This window comes from Chiroxiphia lanceolata, chromosome 3 (genome assembly GCF_009829145.1).
Source record: "Chiroxiphia lanceolata isolate bChiLan1 chromosome 3, bChiLan1.pri, whole genome shotgun sequence".
NCBI classification, from domain to species: domain Eukaryota; kingdom Metazoa; phylum Chordata; class Aves; order Passeriformes; family Pipridae; genus Chiroxiphia; species Chiroxiphia lanceolata.
This window is the reverse complement of record NC_045639.1, coordinates 53,658,310-53,675,206: the sequence shown is the minus strand read 5'-3', so window position 1 is coordinate 53,675,206 and position 16,897 is coordinate 53,658,310. Positions and strand designations below refer to the sequence as shown.

Below are 16,897 nucleotides of genomic sequence, written 5' to 3'. Positions count from 1 at the left end.
GTACTTTTTGGAAATACTAAAAGAAAAGGGAAAGAAAGGGAAGGTGTCATAGGACTTATTGGTCAAAAAACATGGAGAACTGCTTTGTGGACTGACAGGTGGTATCATCCAAGCAGCCCAGTGTTTCTTGTGACACAGCTAGTTCTGATCACAAACCTGTTCTGTTTTTTTAATGAAAAGCAAAAACAGGTAAGATGATTGCTGGGTACAACCCAGCCAGAGTTAATGTACTATCTGAGTAAAAGAGAGGAAGAGCTCAGAGCTCACAGCTGACGGTTTTTCTCAATGGCTGAAAAAGAATTGGAAGTCCTGGAAAAAGTGGTGCATTTCTGAGGGACTGGTGGATGATGTTGAAAGAGACCTGGAAATGATAGAGAACAAGACCAGAGCTTGGGGAATCTTGGGCAGAGAGGGAAAATTGATGTAGATGATAGAAACAAAGAGGAACAGAAGCAAAAATAACTCATTGGCAGCCCCATTCAAAGGAGGAAGAGTGGGAAAAATGGGACAACTAGAAATGGAAACAGATAGGATCCCCACAAGGATTGAAGTAGGAGAGGCTGTTGGCAAAGAAGCATTAGACTTAAAGACATCCCTATCTGTGTGAGAGTCATGATTAGAGGAACTGAAATTTGGAGAATAAAGAGGAGATGCACTCCAGGAACAGCAGTGGCTGGGGGTGATGAGAGAGAAGAGCAACAGATATGAGTTGAGAGATGACAGAATTCCAAAAAATAGTAGTAGTGATGGCATGCGAGAGTGGGGAGTGAGGGTAGGCAAGCACTATGAATGGGTCTGTGGGCAGGCAATTAAACCAGTGCATCTTTAATTCAGTTTCAGTTTGGATTCTGTGGCAACAGAAACCACTCTGATGCTGTTTTCAGCTTGATAACATTTCAAAATACTTGTGTAGGCTCAACCTCTATTCAAGAAAATTTAACCGATTTATTGGTAGTTTTAGTTCAGATTCCTGGAGGTAAAGTTGATGTGATACTCCAAGAAGCTGGTGTTAGAGAAGGGTGGTGATAATACAAATGGGAAAATGGAGGGAATAGGTGGAAAGGGCTAAAAAGGGAAAGGAGAGGAGCAGGAGGCTGAGGTGACATCCTTGGGTGGGAGCAAATAGATTGGATTAAAAAAGAAGGAAGATAAAGAAGCCTTAAAAAAGTGCTGTGAAGATTTAATATAAATAATGTTTGGGAAAAATCCCATTCACAAAGAGTGTAAGGGATGTATGCACCTTTTATATAGCCAAGCAAAATGCAAACCAGTGGAGCTGAAAATCAAGTCTGAGAAAAAAGAAAAGCAACTCCTGGAAGAACTGTTAAATAGAAGAGCACAAAAAAAGCAAATGTCATCACAGATAAAGTCACAAAGGTAAAAGTGACAGAGTTGCTAGTTCAAGCAAGCACAGGCTCTTATTTTTACATATTTTGTAATTTAATATAACCTAATGATGTCTCAAACTCAAAACAATTCACGTAATTCAAAGCTAATCCTTTGAAGACTGTAGGAATACAGTACATACATACATTCTCCAAAGCATTCATTTGGCAGGGAGCCTAGAAAACGCTGGTGTTCTGTGAATGCTCACATGTAGCAGTGTGCTGCCAAGATTTCAACAAGATGGTCTGTCACAAATTTACCATTGAATTGATGGTACACCTAGTTGGTAGGCAGAATTGGTTGGAAAAAAAGAAATTATTTTCAACAGAGAATGCTGAAAAAAAATTCCAAACCTCTCAAACCCAACACTTTTTACTCAGATTTTCTCACAATTTAAACAAGCAAGAAAACAAACCTTTGAACTGAGAACTAAAGTGTTTGGGGATTTGGGGAAATTAATTTTGTTTATGTTTCCAGCTTTTTATTAGACTGAGCGTGAGTGGTGTTCCCCGGGTTCTCCTGAAACATGTGATGAAGGAAGGGCCTGACACCTTAAATCTGCAAACCAGATGAGATTTTGATGATTCGGGTTTTTGACTTATTTCTATTCTTTTTATTTACTGTCTTAAAAAATTTTATTTACAAGTTCAAGCTTTCAACTGAATTATGGCCACTGCTAAGTTCTGTAAGTCCTGTTCTTCAGAGGCAGGGTAGGAGGTATATGACAAAGGCAGGAGAGGGTTTTATGGCATTAGAGAGAAGTTGGCTCTTGGAGGGAGGGCAGGAAAGCTTGTGGAGGAACTGCTGTAAATAATTTAAAATTATAAATCTATAGGATTTGATCATCTTGTGAGATATTTTGAGCCAGTTGCCAAGTTTGGCATGTCAGAAATCTTCATTAGACAAGACAGAGTTCAGCTGGATATTGACATATATTTGGAAAAAAGTACTATGGGTGGTTGATTTGACTGGGCTACCGTAGCATAATGAAAGGTACTTTTCTCCTTCTATGGCTTTCTAAAGGCAAGCAAATTGTGTAGCTCTCTTTCCTAATTCCCTCACTGTGTTTACTTAATTTGTCAAAAAATGTTGCATGTTCAAGAGACAACTGCATGCCCTTGGTGCAAGGAAGATTCCTGTCAGTTGTCTCTTCTGAAGAATAGTGAAGAAATGTCCAAAAAACATCACTTAGGATGATCTGCTGGAGGCAGGACCTGTGAAGTTGGCTCCAAAGGCAATGTCATGAAGAGTAGAGATGTTGGACATCTTTCTCCAGTAAATCAGATGTGAGGAGGTAGCAAGCTAGAGGCTGGAGTTCTGAACTACTGGGAAAAAAAGCTGAGTTCAGCCTCCAAACCAAAGTATTATCTCTCCTGAAGTGTAATGTAAATGCTTCGAGTAGACTCTGTAGACCTTAGTGGATTCAAGACTGAAAAGCTATTCCTAGTTTCATACTATAAATAATGTAGAATATTTAACAACACCTTAATATTGATGTTGGTGACATACTGGTAAGCAATACTTAGCAAGTCAATGAGAATAATGTCAGCCAAAGAGGTAGAAATTTTTTATCATATATATATAATAATATTTTACCATCACTGTTGAGTGCTCTTGCTAGCCTCTAGAAGGCTAGTTATTTTCCATGCTGATGTATGCAGGATTAGTGTCAAGTATTGTTATTGTCTTGTATATCTACATATACTTATGCAAGTAGATGTGTTAATACAGCATTACACTGCATTGTTTAAAAATGTATAGAGATGCCATCTGGTCCAGCTGCTATGTGGGCCAGTAACTGTTGTATTGCTTTATTTATATCATTCTGAGGCATGCTTGCTTTTAGAATTTGGGCTAATCACATGTTTGAGAATGGAAAGGTTTAGCTGTCTAGAAATGGAATAGGATAGGATTCCTTGGCTAAGAACCTAGTGATGAAATGTGGAAAAGTTCATTTTCTATGTTGATGTCACATTCTCTTTAAGACCTTGGGCTTGAAAGCTCCCCCAGATGTTCTGTGTTTATATATGATTTTGATAATATTTTCTTCAATTTATTTCTAACCTGATTAGCCTTCACTTTTTAAGATATTTGAATAGACTACCACAGTAAAAGAAATGTTGAATTCTTCTGTAGTCCAAGCAAATATTTTTGAGATTGTATGTGCATGTTTCAGAACTGTAAGTGTATACAGATTCACTCACATAACATACATGGCTAATTTGGTCATGTATACACGCTTGTGGATGTACCCATACTGACAGTCAGCTTCTTCTTGGAGTGCAAAGGCAATGGGAGCCAAATAGTAGCAGCTGACAGAGGAATCAAGGGAGCTGGGTCCTGTTTACTGCAGAGCTGTTGAACAGGGTCAAATCATTTAGTCTGTTCACGTTTTCAGTTTCTGCCACCCTGTTCAGCTAGACTCTAATCTGAGGCAACTATCTCCTGCCATGTCATTCTATATAGTATATCACAACAAGATGCCTATTTCAGCTAGGGCCTCTGAGCATGATGATATTCTAGATAATTAAACATAGCTCATGTTTTTTTAAATTGTTTCCAATAAAATTTGTGTTCAAGAATTTTGTTTTGAATTCAGGCTGTGTGGGATAATAATTGCTTATAAGTACACTTGATATTATTCCTTCAGAAGACAGGGGGTTATGTTGTGACACAAAGCTCATTAAGATGTTTTATATTAGCTTCTTATGAGCATCTAAAAGAAACAGTGATTTGTAAAGTAAATAGGGAACTTTCATTTTAAAGTATGAGATTTTGATACAAGGTCAACTATGCTGCATGGGCAGGGATGTAACTGAAACTCCAGTGATACCTATTACAGATGCACTGTCTGTCAACAAACCATCTTCCTATAAAAAGCTTCTCTACTCCAGAGTAAAATGGAATCTGAACTTCAGAAAGGACCATGGTCCTGCTAGTGTGGGGCAAATGTGTAAGGCCAAAAAGAGTCTTTATTAGCAGGTACAAAAGCTACCTAACATCAGCGGCTTGTGGTTGTTTTCATAGAACAGTAGGGATCAAGTACTCTCCCTGAACAGTCACAATGGTGATACACCAAATACTCTGTAACTTGGTTAAGGTGCTTTTTGTGTTAGTAGTTCTTCTGAGACCTGAAAGCCTGAACATACCGCAATATTGCAACACATCCCAAGCAAGGCAGTCACTTGGAAAACTAGGATTGGCTGCTATGAAGAGGGTTACAGTCCTGCACAAACACAGGTGAGAAGGGCTGTGCAGCAATTAAAATGCAAAATTTTTCACCCACATATCATAAAAGGGAGCCAGTTATGTTACACCATTGTCTGCCTGTAGGTAGATAAAATCTTCCACATTTGGATTCTACTGAGTGAATTAGAACCTCTTTTTCAGTTTTGTAGTGCTGTTGTTTTCTTTATTTAAACAATAAAATTTAAATTGTTCCTACTCTAAAATGACTCCAACTCTACCAGGCACCTTTTGTCTAAAACTGGTATAATAAAGCCTCACATTTTTGAAAAACAGATTAATTTATCTCAACTTATTCTGTGGGAGTAAAAATGTATTCTCCAGTCAGTTGATAGGCAAAGTCCTAATTCAATGGGGCTGCAGAAGATGATTATGGAAGAATATATGGATCACATGAATCCAGTAAAAGACAAATTGATTCTGAACTAAGACTGATGGAACAAGCTTGCAGGTCAGGTTTTCTGGAGGAGGATATTCAGAATCAGAGACAGAGAAGAACTGAGGTGTTTATTATCCACTGTTCCTCTTGTGACATACATGATCAATAGAAGGTAATGAATGTTACTAACCTTCAGGTGAAGAGTCATTGAAGAAGACTCTTCCTCTACAGATGTTTTGACTGTAGGAAACTAAAAGCCAGGGTTGTATTCTTCCCTGTTAATGCAAACTGAATGCTTGTGGAAAAGAGGGTACAATGCTCACAAGTGCAAGGTACACGGCCCCAGACTGAAGCAGGATATACCTCTGTGCATCTCACACTTCATGGGCATGACGTAACATCTCTGAATGAAGGAGCAAATAGAAAGGGTTGCAGCCCAGTGGAGAAACAAGGCAGATCTAATCCTGGACAGCACTATGCATCTGAGAATCTTCTAGAAATCAGTGAACAGAAATAAGAAACTAATTTTCATTCAACTGCAAATGATAACATCTGTGACCTCCTTATGTATCCCCGTCGGCGTCAGAGTTTTTAGTCCAGTCTGGTTGGGTGCAAAGGCGGGAAGAGAAAGAGAAAGGAAAAAACTCCCACCTATCTAGCGTCTGTGGAAACTTTGGAAATGCCTGACCAGACAAGCATGTTGTCCTGAGATATTGCTGGATGTGCAATAGCTAATGAAAACTTTATTTCATGGCTTTTAAAATATACAGATGTTGTTGTTTGCAATTCAAACATCTACAGCAAAACTGTCAATGTCACACTCAGTTACTAGACAGAAGAGAAGTACCTTATTCTGAGCTAACATCCTCATCCGCTTTGTATTTCTCCTCATTTCAAGCACTTCACCTAGTGATGAAAGTGCCACTTATATCTGAATCAAAGATTTGCAGAATAGTGCTTTGGAAAGCAATGAACTCAGACTTACTCAAGATGTTCATACAACATTGGCCTTTCTTTCTCCGTCCTTTAGGCTTTAGACCTATAGGAATGTTCACATTTTCTAAAAGTGGGGGTTTTTTTGGATAGGGATGGAAGGAGGAGATGACAATATTAGCAGACCGATGGATTATCAGAGTGGAAAAATCTCAGTGACTTCTTATCATATTTTATTTTTTAAGAAAAGATCCACTCTACAAATTGCATGGATTTTTAGTGGGGATCCGATGCTTATATTTTCTTTTTATTTGTGCTTGCGGACCATTCTCTTTTGTATGATTAAGGAATAATTAGATTAATTTTGAATTGTGGTAAATAGCATGGCATTCTTTTCATGAATTTTCTGGTTCTGCAATTACATTTCTGCAGCACTGTCTAGCAGTCATGAAAGATTAGCTATGCTTTCTTCTTCTGCCATGCAGTTCTCTAATCTGTTTGGAACAAAAATAGATCAAGAAGTGCAGCTTTGTAGATTGTATCAAATATTTCTGTGTGTTGCTTTGTGACTGTTGGGTCATTCTTGGATACATAGGGTTGACATATACCTCTATAAGAATTATTTCCAGGAATATGTACTGTGCACTGTCACAGGGGTGTTCTCTTTCTTCCTTTTAAGTTCAAATTTCATAATTAGAACAAGATGAACAATAGCATCCTCTCACAGAAGAATAAAGATGTGCTCGACTCCCTTTCTATCACCTTTGAAAGATGAATAAGTGAGTATTTTCTGCAGCCTTGCTTAATCTTCTGTTCCTCTTCACACCTTGCTCCGTTTCTGAGTATTTCAATAGAGATGCGTGAATGGCTTAGATAAGAGTCAATTCCAGAAGGAACTTCAAAAGAAATAAGATGAGGCTAGGCAGCCTGGAGAATTCCTTTGGAAAACAAAATGCAGGTGTATTTGAAGGAAGGTATTGGCGGTGACCTTTGTTTTGTTATAACTTTATTTTCCTGTTTATCCAGCTTCCCTGTTTTGTCCCTTTTTCTTGCCCTTCTTCCCTTCTCTTTTTAGTTTTCCCTTCCCTTCCCTTGCATTGCCTTCTCTTTCCTTTCCTTGTCTTGCCTTGCCTTCCTTTCCCTTCCCTTCCCGCTCCTCCAGGAGGGTGCATTACACTTAAAAATTATCAGGTATCTGTGACAAAAGAAGCTGTTTCCCTTCTATCTCACATCTATCCATTTTCAGAGGAGTATAAACTTGCACATTACTTATAGAGTTGTTTCTGTTCGGGGCATGGGGGATTTAGCAGAGTGACTCTCGTTGCTGTTAATGGGATTTGTTCAGCTAAAGTCTTGTGCAAGCCAAGACTTTTCAAAAGAGAATTTCTTCAGAAGTACAGATAGACCTGGTTAAAGATTCTTTTGATGAGATATAAGGTAAGATCTTAGAGCATATTTAACAATTAAAGAACGTGAACAACTTTTCACCAGTTAAAAGTCTTAATCTCACCATTTTAGCCATATTTCCATTTGGCTAATTACTTCCTGCTGTGTAAAATTCTTCCTATAATTTCACTTAAACTTTTTTTTATGCCTGTCTAAAATGACTATGCAATGTTATTGCATGATTTTTAAAGCTGAGCTTCTCAATTATCTGAAAAAATATTTGCCAAGTAAATGTTTTTATGAAAATCATCATTATCCATCAAGTGATTTACTCCATGAGCAGTATTTGCAGAGCTGTGCAGCTGGCTGATTGCTACAAAAAGAAAAATTACTCTAATAAATTAGTTGAGAAAAAAGGTAAAAATTAATTAAGAAAATGTATATGTTGGATAATATTTGTCCAGCTGTTGTTTGAAGGCTATCACCTTTCATTTTGATGGGATTACATACTGGTAAAGCAATTCCTCTATAAATAGTTTTGAGTTTGTCCTGTGTTCTGCCATCCTTAGTTGAAAAATGCTGTATAAATGGTCATTTTTATGATTCTAAATCAAACCCTATTTTCATTTGGAGTAAAATATAATGGCATTTGAACAAGTAGGGCAGTGGGGCTGTAGATGAATTGAGTATTATGTGGTCTGGTCTGTGCACTTTGAGATAAAGTCTAAGTTGTTCAGAGTCTGGGAGTAAGTGTCTGGTCTTCTGGAGGCAATTGTTTTCTTGTTCTTTTCGTAAGGCCCCTAAGTTTCTCCAAAATTGGTGACAGTGCAAATACAATTAATTTCAATACATTTGGCAAGTTCAGTGAACAATATTTCCAAATATCATATACCTCAAGACTTACTTTTTTGAGATGTTTTGCTTCATTGTGTACAACATAAAGTAGATTACAAGACTTTTGTTTATTCTGTTCTGAAACTTACTATATAACTTGTTTTCAACCCAAACAAGAGAAAGATTTTGCTCATAGTCTTCAGTAGTTTTCCCAGTTATAGATGAGTAGGAAATGCAAAGTAACCGAACATCCTTTTATGTAAATTTAACCATATTATTAGTTTTTTATTTAAAAAAATCATATTTAAAGTACTCAGCACCTTCAGGACTCATAGCTCTGAACTTCACAAATACCTCAGACATATAAGCTGAAAGAGGAAAAAATTTTAAATTGTTGAAATGTGCTACAGAGACAAGTGTTTCTTATTCTGTCATCTTGAATCATCTCTTCCTTGACTCTTTTGAAGGGAGCAGTGAAACATTTGAGAAAACTTTTTTAAACCTAAATGGGCAAAGGTGAAAAAAAAGTAAAGGTGAAAGAAAAAAGAACTAGTGGAGAGGATAAAAAAAAATAGTTGCACACACAATTTTCAGGTATTTTTCTTTTCTTAGAGACTTATTTGAAGCAATTGACCTGAAACAATGGTGAGGTGATCAAATTGAGAGATACTGCAGATATTAATGTCTGTTTGTATTAAAGGAGAATGATTCAGAGACCTTACAAATATGCAGGTAATCAGAAGAGAAACAGCTGAATTTCAGGATTGATAAATGCAAGATAGTACACATTCAAAATGCTTATAGAAGTGCTGCATTCATGAGCATCACTCGGATGAAAGAGTGGGGAATCATTGTAGACAGCCTAGTAAAATATGTGCTTAGTGTGATGTGATAGCTGGAAATGCAGGTAAAACATTAGAGCAATACAGAGAAATGTAAAACTATTGTATATATCAATGGCATGTTCTCAGCTAGGCTATTACATTCGTTTATTGTCATTCCATGTAAGAAAGATAACAGAAGCAGCTGAGACACATGGAATATAGGCAAAGGAAATTTATAACACATTAACAAACTAACAGAAAAGATGAAAATACAAAAAGGTTTTAGAAGGAACGCAATCTTTGAAACTACACCTTACGAGGATACTTTTGGAATGAAGCACGTGTTAAAAGAAACCAAATGGCTGATCAGCCAGCTGACAATGGCACTGGTAGCAAACTGGGGTTTCTGAATGGCTAAATGCTTTGTCAAGTGTGAGCGTGAGGACTGCTACCAGTCCTCAGGTATTGATGAAGCCTGTGTTTTTTCTTTACAAAACAAAACCAAGAGGACATATAATAAAGGGCCTCTACTGCAAATATAATTATCTTGCTCTTTTCCCCTATGTGTTTTACAGGAGACGGTTCTCTTGAAACACTGTAGCGTTCAGCTGCTGGAGGTTGGGCACAACCATAGCAAGATATACTCTTTCCCCTTCAAACTGATGGAAACCCAATGAAGAACATTTTCCAAAAGCCTCCCACTATCCCTCATCCCTTCTGTGCAGATGTCAGAAAAATTAGGGGATGAAATATCTTCCTATGGCAATAGAGGATCATGAAATTTTGTTTCTCTCCACTTATCCTTGGACTTGATTCCACTTCAACTGATTGTAGTTATGTGCTTGCAGATGACTGAAATGGGAATAAATTCTTTCTGTTGAATAAAACTTTTCCATCAATGTGAAATTCTCTAATGACAGAACTTCACAGAATTATATGGGATCTATACTAGCAGAAAACCTAACTCCAAATCAGTGAATTCATCAGCTTGGTGTTTGCCCCTTTTTTTAATTGAAGGTAAAGGGCTATAGGATTTTTATGTGCAATTTAGCGTTGCATTAGGTAGCTAATTTTCTTTCTGTATGGAAGTTAACTGTAATGGTTTGTGTGTTTATTCATCTCATGGCTAACATACTAACCTTAATATCTACAACATTTTATAGGCGAGACAATAACTTTTGAAGCACTGAAATATTAATTCATGGGTAATACTATGTACTAGTATGAAATAGAGTTGATGTGTAGAATTTTCTGCCACCTTTGTTCCTGCCTGAAATTACAGACTCTTGCTATAAGGACCTGACATAGCAGTGCACCTGGAAATATTTCAGAATTTTCAACATGAAATATGAAGGTTCTGTATTTGAAGGATGCCTTTCTAGTGACACGAAATCTTATCTCCCCAAAATTAGGACGTGAATAGATTATGAATAGATTGTGAATATACCCAAAATTAGAATCAGAATAGATTCTACCAAGCAGCTATTCAAAATTTATTTGGAATGATCATTTAGAGAGTAAAATTTTTTGAAAGGTTTATTTTGGAATTATTGTTCTCTCTCCCAACACTCACCCTTAAAATGTTCAAAACCATCACATCCTGGTGAAGGGTGTAAATTAAGATAGCTCAATTCAAAATAGAACAGACATGAAAAGAATGGGAAGAACCAGGATGTAAGAGGTCAGGATTTTTGTTTGTTTGGGATTTGTGTGGGTTTTGGGTGTTTTGGTTTTAAAGATTTGTTTGGATTTTTGTATGTGTTTGTGTGTTGTTTGTTTGATTGTTTTTGGGTGGTTTTAGTTTGTTTGGGATTTTTTTTACCTTCCATTTTAGGCATATATTTGGCAAGATAAAATCAGTCTATTGAACACAAAGATAGAAGAACTTCTTGTGCACGAGCCATTCTAATATTGAACAGTTCTCAAAAATAGGTCTCTGGTAGATGATATCTTTTTATACACTCTGATTTTATATGGCACAACTACAGAATCACTGTGTCTCTAGGCTACTGCTTTATCACTAGCACATTAATCCTGCCAATGTCAGTTATATACTGTACCATGGAAACTGATGAGAGAAAATGCAGTGAGCACAACTTTTTGCACCCTTTTTACAAGCTTTTGACTCTGGTATCCTATGAGCTAGTTGAAATGGTTGAAACATACAGGTAAAGAAAATCTGGAGTCTGAGCACCTCCTGAGGGCTGGCAGTCAGGCACACAATCTTTTATTTTCTGTTGAAATTCAGCCTATTGTAGAAGTTTTCTTATAAGCTACTAAATAAGTAGTGGTATATGGAAGGTACAAAATCCATTAAATGGGATTCATGCATGTAATTTCCTTGAAAACTACTAAACTAGCCTCTGGATGAGCAGAGAAGCCGTCTGCACCCTGTCCATAAAGAGCCTTGTGATGGCATGGTCAAGGAGAGGGTGATGGAGAAACCAGACAAGGTTGCACCTCAGATGCCACTCTCTGGGTTCCAGTTTTCTCTCTCAGTCACATAAAATATACGGTAGCGGTTATTTTATCCTGTCCATACTTCCCTCTTACTATATTTTGTGAAGCTGCAGTTGTAGCTGGGTGGCTGTGTGCTGCAGGAGGAATGCCCTTGTGTAGGTGAGATCCTCCCTGGCCTGTGGTCACACTGTGCAGTGCTGCCACTCGTGAAGAGAGCAGCTCGTCCCCAACCTGAGTCTCAGCCCAGTATATAAAATGTATAAAATGCTACAGGTTGACAGGTTCCGTTGCTTGTTTGCTGTGGTGACAAAAAAAAAAAAAATCTTGAATTTATTTTACACACACACACACACACACACACACACACACACACACGCTATTCAGTAAGCATGTGCTTGAGGAAGCAGCTGTGGGGTTGTCAGGAGTCCCTTACAGCCAAGCTGAAAGATGGGAAGATGTTTTCTCTGCTTCTGAGGGTGCTTGCTCTCCTTCCTGAATCCTGCTAAATCTTCCTGTCTTATAAAGAACATTCTCCCTTGAGACTATAAAGATACTTCAGAAGAGAGTGCTTTCCCCCCCTCCTTTTTAACGTAGTACATTTCAACAAGGATGAGGAATTTTCTAAAGACCTTCTCTCTTTTTACATTCAAATTACGCAGCGGCTGAACTGTGCTTTATGCTAGCAATATAGCCATTGCAGATTTGCTTTCAGGTAGAAAGTATAGCTTTCCATCAAGAACATTTTGTTTATTTTTCAAGTAGAATTGCCCCTTCCTAGCCTAGGGTTATGAGAAAACATTTTTGTTTAAATGGGGAGACAAATAAATAGTTTCTGTAGCCCTGAACTCATAGAATCCTAGTTTAAGGTTTAGCGCAAATGTATAGACAAAGTGGTATTTGCTGAATGCCCGTTGTTAAAACATTGGCAGCTCATCACAAATTCAATAAGATGCCAGATGTCTCACTTAGTGTAAAAACAGTCAGTCTGAGAAGTATGGATAATTTCCGGCATGAGTTGTTAGGTACTGAGATGATATTGTTGGTATTATTGATATTATTATTATTATTACTACTAGTAGTACTATCAGTTGGTTATGATTTATTTTTTTTTATTAAAGCATACCTTTAAAAATCAGAAATAAAGGTACAGAGAGAAGCCCGAAACTGAGGTTATCTTCCTCTACTGGCATTTTCCCCTTTAAAACCAACACACAGTGATTGTTAGATCCCTTCAGAAGTCAGTGATGTACTTTGTGCTTCTGGGAAGTGGCATTCCCATTCATATATGATGTGAAAGGCAGAACTGAATTCAGACCCTTGCTCTGTATATTTTGCACAAGTATAGCTTCAGATTCCTCCTGCATGGGAAAACCCATGTGTTGGTAAAAATGACCCTGTAACATTCATCATGGTTGATACCCACTCACCATCACACTGGGTATTAACCCAAGGATGAAAGAAAGACAAAGCACAGTCATATTCTTGGTGATTTTTTTTTTTGTTCAGTTATTGCCTGTAGAGGCAGTTGTAACCAATCTAAGCTTGAGCAATCTCAGGACTGACAGGTTTTTCAGAGATCAAGGTGATGTTATTCTACCATTGACTCTTTGATCAGGGTCTGATACTGCTGAACTTCAGCCTAACTCAAGGGAATATGCAAACGTTTCACTACTGAATCTGAGTATGGTCAGGAAAACAGATCTTGCAAATTGGTGTGTATATCTAACTATATCTGTACTGAGAATATAAAAGAGTATATATGATCTAATAGATAAACTTGAGGAATTTTCAATAGTAGAAATGCTATAAAATAGCACATAAAATTGGGAAACACTTTGAAAGGAACGGACACAAACTACAGATCTGGCTGCGTTCCTCTGGATAAAATTCTTTTGTCTCATATTTATGGAACTCAGATTTGACGAAAAATAATTATCAATAATTTATTGCAGATTTTATTTTTCCTGTTCTTCTTAGTGGATATTACCTTTTTGGCTGCAAACTAGGTAATTGAGAACTAATATTTTGGATATTGTCTAGTTAAGCCATTCTGCCTGTGAATGTGCTTATTCGATTAATGGGGCTACAGTGAGCAGAGTCAAACACCTGCATCTTTAAGAGACTTATTAGTTTTCCTTTGGAGAAGAAAAAGGGACTCTGGTAACGTCACTAATGTGATTTTCACTGAATTTTTTTACACTGTTATTTTAAATGCTATATGTCTGACTTTTGAGAGAGGCTCCACATTATGCAACAAAGCATATGAAAACTGAGCACAGCAAGTTATTTGACATTGCTGTTGTCTACTCATACCTCGAGAGGTTATGTTTTTTTCTGGCTCCAATACTTCCAGACCTGTCTTTGGAAAAGTCTCAGATGCTTTTGTGTGGTGCAATGGTCACACCCAGTGGCCAGTTGGGTTAATCACATATGTGTATTCCCTATGGATATCTGAGGCAGATTGTTCCAGGAATTTCTTCTTATGTACTATGACAGCTTGGAATCTAACTCGATAGCAGAAAAACAATGTATATCCACCTTCACCTCAAGGTTCATTCCCAGAAGACCCTGGCTGATCAAAAAAAAGGTCCAGACCATTCATGAAATGAATAGCAAAGAGATGATGAATCCCCCATGGAGACATTCTTAAAATTAGGACTTTTGACTATAATGAGCTGGTGTTTTAAAAGAATGATTCAAGGACAGGCTGAAATAAGAAAACCTGTACTTTTCCTTAGTTTAAATTCAGCTTTCTTTTAACTGTGGAAAGCCTGAAACATTTACCTGATTCTTCTTTTTTGGCATTATCAAGGTAATTTGAAAAAAAAAGACCATTTTTCTTTCCCATAAATGAAAAAGGTATGGAAGTGCCATGGACAAATCGAAAGAGGTGCATACACGTAACCTCTCCCCCCGCTTTCCTACCAGTCTAACTATAGCATCCTCTATTAGCATCACAATGACACTAATGTTTTCTTTCTCCCAATGTAGACCATTTTGTCAAGGTCTCTGTTTTCAATTAGTGTCAGCAAATGACACACGGATGGGAATACTACAGGTGTGTTCAGTGGAGGTACATTGCAGATGCTGATTTTGAGATGGGGGAGGGGAGAGCCAAGTTTCAGTGGGGAAAAAAAGGAGGGACTACTCTTCATATAAATGCTTGCAAGGACACGGATGTTAATTCCCTTTCCCACATCATACTTGTGCAAGTGGTCTCCTGGAAAGCACTGAATGACAGAGTAGGGTGCATTTACACAGAGTGTCAATCCATTTAATAACCAAATCACAGAATCACAGAATCACATAGATTGGAAAATACCTCAAAGATCATCGAGTCCAACCTTTAACCGATCATCACTACGTCAAGTAGACCATAGCACGGTGTCGCATCCAGTCATTTCTTGAACGCCTCCAGGGATCATGACTCTACCACCTCCCTGGGCGGTTTGTTCCAATGTTTGACAGCCCTTTCCATGAAGAAATTCCTCCTGATGTCCAGCACAAACCTCCTCAGCTCAGCTTGAGGCTATATCCTCTCGTCTTACCTCTAATTGCCTTTGAGAAGAAGCCAATGCCCACCTTGCTACAACCACCATTCAGGTTGTTGTAGAGAGTGATAAGGTCACCCTTGAGCCTCCTGTTCTTCAGGCTAAATAACCCCAGCTCCCTCAGCTGCTCCTCATGGGACTTACCCTCTAGACCATTCACCAGCTTTGTTGCCCTTCTCTGGATTCACTGCAGCATTTCAGTTCCTTTCTTGAACTGAGGGGCCCAGAACTGGATGCAGTACTCTATCTGCAGCATCACCAGTGTTGACTACAGGGGGAATAGCTAAATTATTTGTTTAAAGAAATTTAAATAGCTAAATTATCATTAATTTTTTTGTCAGTTTTGCCCCAAATGTTTTAAAACACTGCCTCAAAGCCATAAATGAGCAGGATTTTTTTCTGCTTCTTATCAGTATGCTCACCTTCTTTAAAACTGACAATACCAGTCAACTTCTACGGATTTCTCTTCTTTTATCTACAGCATCTGCTACTCAATTTTTTTTTTTTCACTGGGAACTGGAAAAGTTGCTCCCCTCAGATATGAAAAGTTCTGCTCCATCTTCAACATCATTGAATGTGTGCTGGCATCTGCACTTTTATGATCTTTTTCTACCGAGCAGCTTCTATACATTCCCTGGTTGAGGTGCAGACTTTGGACACTGGATTTGAATATACTGACAGTAGTTTTGCTTTACTTACTTTTCCCTCACACACATATAGTCCATGGTCTCCCAGGGCTTCTCAGACCATGTGTTAGACAAAGTGGAAAAGACATTAATCACAGATGTTTTTAAATAACTTTGAATTCCTTTTTCTTGGTGAAATTTCCTTTTGTGCATAGATTACTGAAAAAGTCCCAGCATGTGACACTGTGGACATTCAGAAAATGACGCCACAAATTCTTATTTTAACCAACACAGTCAAGCTGGAAACAACGTAGGATGAATTCTTGGATCTCTGCAGTGTGTTGAGAAGCTTTCTGTCAGGAATCTCCCCTAAAAGCCCATGCCCTAAAATACTACAGCTATTTCTGTACTGGGTTTTCTTGCACCGCACAGCCTGGTGATATTCAGTGTAGAAATTTGTGCTCACTTTTCATTTTTGCTTTGCAGGTCACATTTAAATGAAGCTTCCACACGGGACCAAGCTTGACAAAAAAGAACATCTATACTTTGAGAAAAAGAGTTGGACTGCTTTTTGGTAGGTTCTTTCAAGACGCAGGTGATGTAAAGGCACTTTGTCAGGTCCGGTTTGTCCTCCAGTTCAGATTACATTCAAGAGTCGACCAAACATCTAAGAAAAAAAACCCCTAAATTTAGTGAAAGTTTTTCTTTTTTGTAATAAAAATAAAAAAACCTTAAAATGCTTTTCTGTGCTGCAAAATAGTGACGGTGCATGGGAATCACATAGGAAAATTTTGTATAAACAAAATTAAACTCTTAATGCTGCTTTCTCTGACTGAATTGATGGAAGCTAAAACATGTTTCCCTACTTTTCCTGTGTTGATGTAATCCCATTTCAACTCCAGTTGATATGTAGGTCTATTTATGTGAAGTTCCAGCTGTTATTTAATGATTAATAAGAAATGGAGAGATATGAAAGTATTTGTGAAGTTCTTGCTAGCTTCAATGACCTTATTGAAGTAAATAAATATAAAAAGGAGTAAATAGAAGACAAGCCTCTATGTGTTGCACTGTTAAAGTCTTTACGTGTTTTATGTTTCCAAAATAGATATGATGTGTTCTTTTGAATGGTACTGACCCATTCCTATTGCAAGTATGAAATCAGATTTAGTGGAGAAATATCCAGTTACCTGAGCCCCCATGCTTTGTGGTACAGATGAAAGGAGGAGTCGCTCTGAACTGCCATTGTTTTCAGTTATGACAAGGTCCAGTAGG

At 37.7% G+C, this 16,897-nt stretch overlaps 1 long non-coding RNA gene across 1 annotated transcript in view; it reads left to right on the top strand.

Annotated features, from left to right (window-relative positions):
- LOC116784976 overlaps positions 1 to 16,275 on the top strand; it is a 40,612-nt gene extending 24,337 nt beyond the window's left edge. The window contains exon 3 of the long non-coding RNA XR_004356330.1: positions 16,112 to 16,275. This is a non-coding gene — a long non-coding RNA (uncharacterized LOC116784976). The remainder of the gene's footprint in view (positions 1 to 16,111) is intronic.
- The last annotated feature ends 622 nt before the right edge of the window (positions 16,276 to 16,897 follow it).